Genomic DNA, 12096 nt, shown 5'->3' on the forward strand with positions numbered 1-12096 from the left:
CACGTGGGCGGACGAAGAGAGAGCAGTAGGAGTAGCAGTGTTATCTGTGGTGATCCATGTTTCCGTCAGTGCCAGGAAGTCGAGGGACTGGAGGGAGGCATAGGCTGAGATGAACTCTGCCTTGTTGGCCGCAGATCGGCAGTTCCAGAGGCTACCGGAGACCAGGAACTCCACGTGGGTCGTGCGCGCTGGGACCACCAGATTAGGGTGGCCGCGGCCACGCGGTGTGGAGCGTTTGTATGGTCTGTGCAGAGAGGAGAGAACAGGGATAGATAGACACATAGTTGACAGGGTACAGAAGAGGCTACGCTAATGCAAAGGAGATTGGAATGACAAGTGGACTACACGTCTCGAATGTTCAGAAAGTTAAGCTTACGTAGCAAGAATCTTATAGACTAAAATGATTGAAATGATACAGTACTGCTGGAGTAGGCTAGCTGGTAGTGGCTGCGATGTAGCTAACCTAGAAAATCGCTCTAGGCTAAACAATTGACTTAGATACAAAGACGGCTATGTAGCTAGCTAGCTACGATCAAACAAAACAAACCGTTGTACTGTAATAGTTACTACAGTGCTGCTATTCGGGGGCTAGCTGGCTAGCTACGTTAAGAGAACGACAATAGCTGGCCAGCTAACCTAGAAAATCGCTCTAGGCTACACAATTGTCTTAGATACAAAGACGGCTATGTAGCTAGCTAGCTATGATCAAACAAAACAAACCGTTGTACTGTAATAGTTACTACAGTGCTGCTATTCGGGGGCTAGCTGGCTAGCTACGTTGAAAGACCGACAATAGCTGGCCAGCTAACCTAGAAAATCGCTCTAGACTACACAATTGTCTTAGATACAAAGACGGCTATGTAGCTGGCTAGCTACGATCAAACAAATCAAACCGTTGTACTGTAATGAAGTGAAATGAAAAATGTGATACTACCTGTGGAGCGACGCGGAATGTTGACCGGGTAGTTGGAGTTCAATTCGGTAGAGGTTGGCTAGCTGTTGGCTAGCTAGCTAGCAGCATTTCCTACGTTAAGGACGACAAATAGCTGGCTAGCTAACCTCGGTAAATTAAGATAATCACTCTAAGTCTACACACTCTAAACTGCACAATTATCTTGGATACGAAGACAGCGAAGACAACTATGTAGCTAGCTGACACTACGCTAATCGAGTCGTTCAGTTGAGTGTAATAGTTTCTACAGTGCTAGTGGACAGTGGATGTTAGCTAGCTGCTTAGCTAGCTGCTGGGCAGATACGTTAGGACGACGAAATACGATAATATGCAATTGTCGTTGATACAAAGACGGCTATGTAGCTAGCTAAGAAGAAATTGCTAAGATTTAAAGAACAACGGACATGAAACAGGATAGGAGCAGCGTTTCAACAGGGGAAAAATAACGACTTCAATGCTGTCACAAGGAATAATGAGAGGAGCAGACAGATAAAGAGGGGTAATCAACAAATGGAGTCCATGTGAGTCCAATATCGCGCAGCAGCGCGTAATGATGGTGACAGGTGTGCGTAATGAAGGGCATCCTGGTGCCCGTGACAGAAACAGGATGCACCTCAGCTCAATTTCGAGTCTCATAGCAAAGGGGCTGAATACCTATGTAAATAAGGTATTTCTGTTTATTATTTTCAATGAATTTGTAAAATTTTCTAAAAAACAGTTTTTGCTCTGTCATTATAGGGTATTGTCTGTAACTTTCTTAGGAATTTGTTTAAATTAATCAATTTTAGAATAAGGCTGTAATGTAACACCATTTGGAAAAAGTCAAGGGGTCTGAATGCCTTCCAAAGGTATTGTATATATATGTATATATATATATACAGTACCAGTCAAAAGTTTGGACACACCTACTCATTCAAGTGTTTTTCTTTATTTTTACTATTTTCACCTGGAATGTATTTCAATTAACAGGTGTGCCTTGTTAAAAGTTAAATAGTGGAATTTCTTTCCTTCTTAATGTGTTTGAGCCAATCAGTTGTGTTGTGACAAGGTAGGGGTGGTATACAGAAGATAGACCTATTTGGTAAAACACCAAGTCCATAATGGCAAGAACAGTTCAAATAAGCAATGAGAAACGACAGTCCATCATTACCTTTGAGACATGAAGGTCAGTCAATTTCAAAAACCATCAAGCGCTTTGATGAAACTGGCTTTCACGAGGACAGCCACATGAATGGAGGACCCAGAGTTACCTCTGCTGCAGAGGATAAGTTAATTAGAGTTAACTGCTCCTCAGATTGCAGCCCAAATAAATGCTTCACAAAGTTCAGGTAACATACACATCTCAACTGTTCAGAGGATACTGAGCGATTCAGGCCTTCATGGTCGAATTGCTGCAAAGAAACCACAACTAAAGGACACTAATAAGAAGAAGAGACTTGCTTGGGCCAAGAAATATGAGCAATGGACCTTCGAACGGTGGAAATGTGTCCTTTGGTCTGATGATTTGAGTTGGTGAATGGATGATCTCAGCATGTGTGGTTCCCACAATGAAGCATGGAGGAGGAGGTGTGGTGATTTATTTAGAATCCAAGGCACACTTAACCAGCATGGCAACTCAGCTTTCTGCAGTGATACGCCATCCCATCTGATTTGCGCTTTGTGGGACTATCATTTGTTTTGTCGACAGGAAAATGACCCAACACACCTCCAGGCTGTGTAAGCGGTCTTTGACCAAAAAGGAGAGTGATGGAGTACTGCGTCAGATGACCTGACCTTCACAATCACCCGACCTCAACCCAATTGAGATGGACCGCAGAGTGAAGGAAAATCAGTCAGTGCTCAGAATATGTGGGAACTCCTTCAAGACTGTTGGAAAAGCATTCCAGGTGAAGCTGGTTGGGAGAATGCCAAGATTGTGCAAAGCTGTCATCAAGGCAAAGGGTGGCTACTTTGAAGAATCATAAATGTAAAATATTTTTGATTTGTTTAACACTTTTTTTTTTTGGTTACTACATGATTCCATATGTTTCATAGTTTTGTTGTCTTCGCCATTATTCTGCAATGTAGAAAATAGTAAAAATAAAGAAAAACCCTTGAGTGAGTAGGTGTGCCCAAACTTTTGACTGGTACTGCATATATATTATTGTTTATTTATTTTAATGTTTTCTTGTGAGACTTGGAATAAGCAGTAAGCTCTGTTCTGTACTGTAGATTCATTATTCACCTCTGCTGCTCCCTCCTGTGGTAAAGACCAGACTTGTCTGAAATGACCTAGCACACTTCTGTCAATGTCGGTTCTAAAAGGTGCTGTACACTCAGAATGAAAATAAACAAAAAAATGTAATTGAGAGAGGTTTGACATTCTATGTTTTCATGTGATGCGTTGTTCCTATGTCACGCATGTGAACTTCTGGTCATGTTAGTCACTTCCAACAAGTGGTTAGATGTTTCACTCTTTGGATTTGAATACCAAAAAGACTGCTGATGTGATATGACACTTTACTTACTGGTAATACAAACAAGATAATGTGAAGCACCTTTAGCCAACATGATACATAACCAAATAAAATACATGTTCAACATTTCATTTCTATTATACAGAACCATATAAAGAAATTGATATAAAGAAATGAGTCACACAGGGTTAAAGCTAGGAATGAATCCCCAAATACATATACATTTTAATGTATAAATTATAAGGATTATTATAATGCATAACATGAATAAAAGTAGTATATTACTCATTTATCAATAGTATATATAGTTTGTAATGCAGAATAAGTGTGTTATTTATCGATTGTGTCCTGAACATTTTTATTCAGTGTAAGATGAATTGGAGTGTTATTTGAGAAAAATGGAGTTGCACAGTACCTAGGACATTACACTGTCAGAAAAATCAATAAAATGTGTAAACAAATCATCAAAATTAGAACTCAAAAGTTTTTCAGAGCAGAGAAGAGTATGATAAATCAAAAAATTCAAACTTTTTCTGTTTGAGTTTATTTTTTTCCTGCATGATCACATTTGCACTCTTGGAAAGTGTTTACCTCAGTGTTCATCTTTTACAGTAGCAGCTCCTGGATTTAAAGGAGTTTGACAGTAGACACCCACCCTGAGAGTGAGCGTAAGGGAAGTTTCCACTGCAGGCTGGTGTTTGAAGTGGAGGGAAAACCGTTACAAGCCCCCAACCACACTTTTCTCTATTGCTCTCTCTCTCTGTCCCTATCTCTCTCTCTCTCTCACACACACACACACACACACACACACACACACACACACACACACACACACACACACACACACACACACACACACACACACACACACACACACACACACACACACACACACACACACACACACATAAGAATGAAGACATCTTACTGTGGGTGCTCCAAGACAAGGATATGTTTGTGTAACAGCAGTGGTTTGGTGAACTATGCTTGAATAACTCTCAATTGTTGAATGGATATACTCTTAGAAAAAAGGGGTTCAAAAGGGTCTTCGGCTGTCCCCATAGGGGAACCGCTTTATTGTTTCAGATAGAACCCTTTTTGATTCAAGGTAGAACTATTTTGGGTTCCATGTATAACTCTCTGTGGAAAGGGTTTTACATGGAACCCTAAAGGGTTCTAGCTGGAACCAAAAAGGGTTCTTCAAATGGTTCTCCCATGGGGACAGACAAAGAACCCGTATTGGTTCTAGATAGCACCTTTTTTCTAAGTGTACGAGTCTGGGAGGATATGACTTCACACTGGTATAGGAAATACTGTCCCTGAAAACCATATAAAATCAAAAACAGAGAATTATGTCACAAAACCACTAATTAGAAAAACAGCCAGGGCCCTAAACCACAAGGCCATCTCTCTTCCTCGTGTATAGAGCCTAGTCCTCTATCTCTAACTCCCTTTTTTCACTTTCCTCCACAACATCAAACTAAATCAATTTGCCACACGAATGGTTGGCATTAACCTTATAGGCTAGCTTCTCTTTCAGAAGAGAGAAAAGTGAGAAGGCATAACCTCAGGGTAGAGCGAGTGCCTCTTCACACCCACGTTAAGGTCACAGATGATGTTGTGGCTTGATATTCTGCATGCTCCTGCAATGGATATAAGGACAGCAAAGGTGTGAAACTACCTTCAATACAGTCTCATAACAGCTTTGCACTTTTAAACAGGAAATGTTGATCTATAGAAGGTAATTAGCACGATAAAGAGAAAGTTCAGTGAGTTAAGACTTATAGCAGTGTACCTCAATGCTGCCATCCACTGTTCAAAACAGTGCCTGTGTACTGGGGGAGCACATCTGTTTGATCATGCTGTTGATATTAATTCATGAATGTAACACACATTGTTATTCATTATTTCTCTATATCCAGTGGCACACAGTGTGGCAATTACACATCCAGTAACCATTACATGAATAAATATCTAATAGGTATTATTAGGCTCAAAATAACAATAGGATAATCAGGCGATGGTAGAGGGCACTAGTGCTCTCCTTAAAGGCTTTGTCTGGATACATCCCAGATGGAAAGAGAAAGTATTGTTATTGACTCATAGTTAGTGATCTACATCACAGTTCATATGTTAAGTTCATTTGCAAGGCAATCAAACAAGCTAAGCGTCAGTATAGAGACAAAGTAGAGTTGCAATTCAACGGTTCAGACACGAGAGGTATGTGGCAGGGTCTACAGTCAATCACGGACTACAAAAGGAAAACCAGCCCCATTGCGGACCACAATGTCTTGCTCCCAGACAAACTAAACAACTTCTTTGCTCGCTTTGAGGACAACACAGCACCACTGACACGGCACGCTACCAAAACCTGCGGGCTCTCCTTCACTGCAGCCAACGTGAGTAAAACATTTAAACGTGTTAACCCTCGCAAGGCTGCCGGCCCAGACAGCATCCCAAGCCGCGTCCTCAGGGTATGCGCAGACCAGCTGGCTGGTGTGTCTTTGGACATATTCAATCAAACCCTATCCCAGTCTGCTGTTCCCACATGCTTCAAGAGGGCCACCATTGTTCCTGTTCCCAAGAAAGCAAAGGTAACTGAGCTAAATGACTATCGCCCCGTAGCACTCACTTCCGTCATCATGAAGTGCTTTGAGAGACTAGTCAAGGACCATGTCACCTCCACCTACTCCAATTTGCTTACCGCCCCAATAGGTTCACAGACAACGCAATCGCAATCACACTGCCCTAACACATCTGGACAAGAGGAATACCTATGTAAGAATGCTGTTCATCATTTAACACCATAGTACTCTCCAAACTCGTCATTAAGCTCGAAACCCTGGGTCTCGACCACGCCTTGTGCAACTGGGTCCTGGACTTTCTGATGGGCCACCCCCAGGTGGTGATGGTAGGTAACAGCATCTCCACCGGTGCGTTCTCAGCCCTCTCCTGTACTCCCTGTTCAACCATGACTGCATGGCCATGCACGCCTCCAACTCAATCATCAAGTTTGCAGACAACACTACAGTGGTAGACTTGATTACCAACAACGGCCTACAGGGAGGAGGTGAGGGCCCTCGGAGTGTGGTGTCAGGAAAATAACCTCACACTCAATGTCAACAAAACAAAGGAGATGATCTTGGACTTCAGGAAACAGCAGAGGGAGCAGCCCCCTATCCACATCGACGGGACAGTAGTGGAGAAGGTAGAACGTTTTAAGTTCCTCGGTGTACACATCACGAACAAACTGAAATGGTCCACCCACATAGGCAGCATCGTGGTGAAGAAGCCGCAGCAGCGCCTCTTCAACCTCAGGAGGCTGAAGAAATACGGCATGTCACCAAAAACACTCACAAACTTTTACAGATGCACAATCGAGAGCATCCTGTCGGGCTGCATCACCGCCTGGTACGGCAACTGCTCCACCCACAACCGCAAGGCTCTCCAGAGAGTAGTGAGGTCTGCACAACGCATCACCGGGGGCAAACTACCTGCCCTCCAGGACACCTACACCACCCGATGTCACAGGAAGGCCAAAAAGATCATCAAGGACAACAACCACCCGAGCCACTGCCTGTTCACCCCGCTATCATCCAGAAGGCGAGGTCAGTACAGGTGTATCATAGCAGGGACCGAGAGACTGAAAAACAGCTTATATCTCAAGGCCATCAGACTGTTAAACAGCCATCACTAACATTGATTGGCTGCTGCCAACACACTGACTCATCTCTAGCCACATTAATCATTAAAAATTGATGTAATAAATGTATCACTAGCCACTTTAAACAATGCCAGTTTATATAATGTGTACATACCCTACATTACTCATCTCATATGTACATACTGTACTCTACACCATCTACTGTATCTTGCCTATGCCGTTCGGTCATTCATATATTTTTATGTACATTTTCTTGTTCACTTTACACTTGTGTGTATAAGGTAGTTGTTGTGAAATTGTTAGGTTAGATTACTTGTTCGATATTACTGCATGGTCGGAACTAGAAGCACAAGGATTTCGCTACACTCGCATTAACATCTGCTAACCATGTGTATGTGACAAATACAATTTGATTTGATTTGATTTGATAGGGATTATGATGACCATAACACCCATACATCCATGAAATTAATATTTTTTTTCGGCACCCTAAGTATCAAATGGTACCCTGTTCCCTATATAGTTCGCTACTTTCATCCATAGCCCTTAGGGTCCACTGTAAAGGGAATAGGGTGCCATTTAGGACTCAGGCACAGACTTGGATGTGAAGGATGAATATCATCAGCTCCACTGAGGTTGGAGAGACTTGCTCTTCATGCATTGTGATAAGAATAGCCTGGTCTTACTGCAAGCTCATCGGTGCAGAGATGGGTGTGTAGAGTAGAGAGAGAGGAAGAGAGAGAAAGGAATAGTGCTAGATGAAGAGAGAGAGAGGCAAGGTGAGAGAGCGAGAGAGAGAGGGGGGGTCTGAGAGTTATTCGAGTAGGCCCGGGTGAAAGTCTTCACGCCACGGCTGCATATCTTACACAGACAGCGGAGGGGATTGCATCGTATTTCACAACCAGGCTTCTATCGAGGGAGAGCAGCATGCCATGTAAACCTAACATAAGTTCGTCAAATGGAACATCCTCTTCCCCGCTGGGCACACACTGGTTGACTTAACGTTGTTTCCAAGTCATTTCAACTAAATTACATTGAACCAGCGTGGAATAGATATTGAATTGACGTCTGTGCCCAGTTGAACTCTTCTTGTCATGAAAACTGTTTTGACATGCTTTCAAAGCTGACTGTAAATTCATTTTGTAGAAACTTTCATTTCGAGAAAACATGGCATCCTGATACTGGTATCTTTGTTGTAGTTGCGCTCTAGTCTCATTCAAGTCATCCTGACACACTCTGCAGTGTACATCCCCTGTGAGACAACACCTCAGATCAAACCATAAGTCTCTCTCACCAATCTGTATATGATTGTTTTTTTACCCAATGTATGGGCAGAACAGGGTTGGGTAGGTCACTTTCGAAATGTAATCCATTATAGTTACTTGTTGGGCATACTCAAAGAACAAATTTAAACTTGTGTCTTTTTTCAATGTCACGCCCTGACCTTAGTTATCTTTGTTTTCTTTATTATTTTGGTTAGGTCAGGGTGTGCCGAGGGTGGTTTGTGTAGTTTTTGTATTGTCTAGGTTTTGTTTGTATGTCTAGCGGTTGTTGTATATCTAGGTGTTTATATGTCTATGGTTGCCTGGATTGGTTCCCAATCAGAGGCAACTGTTTATCGTTGTCTCTGATTGAGCACCATATTTAGGTAGCCATATTCCTTGGGTATTTTGTGGGTTATTGTCTATGTGTATTTGCCTGTCAGTACTCGTGGCGCATAGCTTGTTCAGTGTTTATTCTTCATTAAAAGAAGTATGTATTCTTATCACGCTGCGCCTTTGTCTCCTCGTTATAACGAACGTGACATTCAATGCAAAATCAAATGTTACTGAGAAAACAGAAAGGTGTCAATGTATATATTTTTTCTCTCTCAAACATCCTTTCTACAATTAAAAGTAATCTAAGTAATCATCCAGTTTTTCGTAAGTATATGTAATCTGATTACAATATTGTTGCAGGTCATATAAATTATTATAATTAATAATCAGATTACAAGTAATCAGTTACTCCCCACCCCTGGGGTAGAAGATAGTGCTGTCTGACAAATGTTCTCATGTTAGTATCTGAAGATTCACAGAAACCTATCCGTGATCCACTTTGATAAGTTATTTGTGAGATGCACATTTGCTATTTGCAAGATATTGAACATGTTGGCTTGATCTATGTTGTAAATTCCTAGTCAGTTGCATAACTGAATGGATTCAACCGCAATGTGTCTTCTACATTTAACCCAACTCCTCTGAATCAGAGAGATGCGGGAGGCTGCCTTAATTGTCATCATTGGTGCCCAGGGAGAAGTTGTTGTAGGGGTTAACTGGTCTCAACTTGCTCAAGAGTAGAACAGCACTTGCCGGCTTGGGGATTCATTCAAGCAACCTTTTGGTTACTGTCCCAACAGTCAAACCGCTAGGCTACCTGGGTTGGCTGACTGAATGTTCCCATTTACCTGAATCCCAATACACACACACACACACACACACACACACACACACACACACACACACACACACACACACACACACACACACACACACACACACACACACACACACACACACACACACACACACACACACACACACACACACACACACACACACACACACACACACACACACACACGCTGATCTCTGCGCTGTCTGATCCACTCAGGCTTGTCTAACACACACTGTGGAGCCACAACGAATCACAGCATGTCACTCAAAGCCTGACTGGGTTTCCTTTCAAAAATATTTATGAGAAACGAGACGAAACAAGATATCAATAGAATGTCCAACAGAGCAGGAACACACTATGTGCCCTGGTCAAAAGTAGTGCACTATGTTGGGCAGGGGTCTCCAACCCTGTTACTGGAGAGCTATTCTCCTGTAGGTTTTTGCTCCAAGCCCAGTGGTAACTAACCTGATTCAGTTTATCAACCAACCAATTACTAGAATTAGGTGAACTAGATTAAGGTTGGAGCGAAAACCTACAGGACGGTAGCTCGCCAGGAAGAGGGTTGGAGAGCGCTGATGTAGGGAATAGGTACTAATTGGGAAGCAGTCATAGCCGCGGGAAGTAGTCAAGGCCACACCCCCTGAAAAATCTTTATAAAAAAATATAAAAAATGAATACAAAAGTAGTGCACTGGGCCTTTAATAGTCCCGTATTAACGGGACTGTAACGCTCGTAGTCGGTGGAAGGAAGAGTGGACCAACGCGCAGCGTGGAAGGTGTTCATGATATTTATTTACAAGAAACACTCAAACAAAAATAACAAATTCAAAAAATGAAAGCGAACATTTCCGTCAGGCACAGACACTAAACAGAAAATAACATCCCACACAACCCAAACGGAAAATCACAACTTATATCTGATCTCCCCCCCCTATCTGACCCCCCCCCCCCCCCCCGATAAACAGCTGCCTCTGATTGGGAACCACACTCGGCAAAACAACAAAATAGAAAACAGATTTTCCCACCCTAACCAAACATAGAGAATAAATAAGGATCTCTAAGGTCAGGGCGTGACAGGGACTATTAAAAGTAATCAAAATAATCATCTAGTTTTTCAAAAGTATACTCAATCTGATTACAATATTTTTAGCAGGTAATGTAACTGATTCCAATTAATAACCAGATTACCAGTAATCAGTTACTCCCCAATCCTAGAGCAGAAGAAAGTGCTTTCTGACAAAGGTTCCCATGTAAGTATCTGAAGATTCACAGAAACCTATCCGTGATCCACTTTGATAAGTTATTTGTGAGATGTACATTTGCTGTTTGAAAGATATTGAACATGTTGGCTTGATCCATGTTGTAAATGCCTTTAACAGTCCCGTATTAGTAGACCGATATTTCCGTCTGCAGCACGGGCAAAAAAAAACATCTACCACCCCCCACCCCTCCACCCCCCAAACTACTTCCCTCGGCTCTGGAAGCAGTCAATGACAACTCCAACTAAATTCTTTTTTTTTTTTACCAACATACTGCATAGCCTCTTTATTATGATAGAGATTTGTGTTTCTTATTATATCTGATTTAGCTGGAGTTAGATAACCGGTCAGGCTTTTAACCCTGAAGTAAACACATTAGTCGTCTTCTACTGCAGCGGGTCAGCAGTATGTCCAATGATCGGGTTCATTAATTATTAATAAAAAAAAACCTGCAGCTAAAGATAGAGCTTTGTTACTAGCATCTGACATTCAGGAGAGCTGGAGAGAGCTCTTGTTGTTTTCAAGCCATTTATAAGTTAAACGTAATAAGCTTCTATGTATGTTCTGAGTGATGACATCTTTCCCAAGCTGGTTCAAAATGCTTTATTACAATTGTTTTATAACTTAGTTCAAAGTTGGTAACATTTGGTTCATTTTCATTTAGTTAAAGTGATTTTCAGATATGCAGACAAAGAGAGTGTTATTCCCTGGCCATAGGCTTTTATTCTCTATTTAGGCCATGGTGGGACTAGGGTGGGCATTCTAGTTTCTTTATTTCTATGTTTTCTATTTATTTGTGTTTGGCAGAGTGTGGTTCTCAATCAGAGGCAGCTGTCTATCGTTGTCTCTGATTGAGAATCATACTGAGCTAGCCTTTTTCCCACCTGGGTTTATGGGTAGTTTTCTGTTTTTTGTCTCCACCAGACAGAACTGTTTTGTTACACTTTGTTATTTTGTGTCAGTGTTCAGTTTGAATAAATGATCATGAACACGTACCAAGCTGCACTTTGGTCCTCTTCTTCAGATGAGCGTTACAGAGAAACCCATGACAGTTTAATTCATTCTCATTTGTGTCTAAAGACATTGGGCTGTGAAATTGCGGAACAGCATTTTAAGAAAATAAAGAGATTATAAACAATCAGACGTACATTTCTCCACCCACACAGAGCAAAGACAAAGTCTCTGTCTCTTCCTAACAAGAACCTCCCTGTCATTTGTGTGTGTATTCACACATGGGTGTGTTTGTGTGTATGCGTGTCTGTGAGTGTCTACATTCTGTCTAGTAAAGTAAACCCCAATCCACCATCCCTGACCTTGGTCACTAACATTG

The sequence above is a fragment of the Oncorhynchus masou genome, chromosome 29 (assembly GCF_036934945.1).
Source record: "Oncorhynchus masou masou isolate Uvic2021 chromosome 29, UVic_Omas_1.1, whole genome shotgun sequence".
Classification (NCBI taxonomy): domain Eukaryota; kingdom Metazoa; phylum Chordata; class Actinopteri; order Salmoniformes; family Salmonidae; genus Oncorhynchus; species Oncorhynchus masou.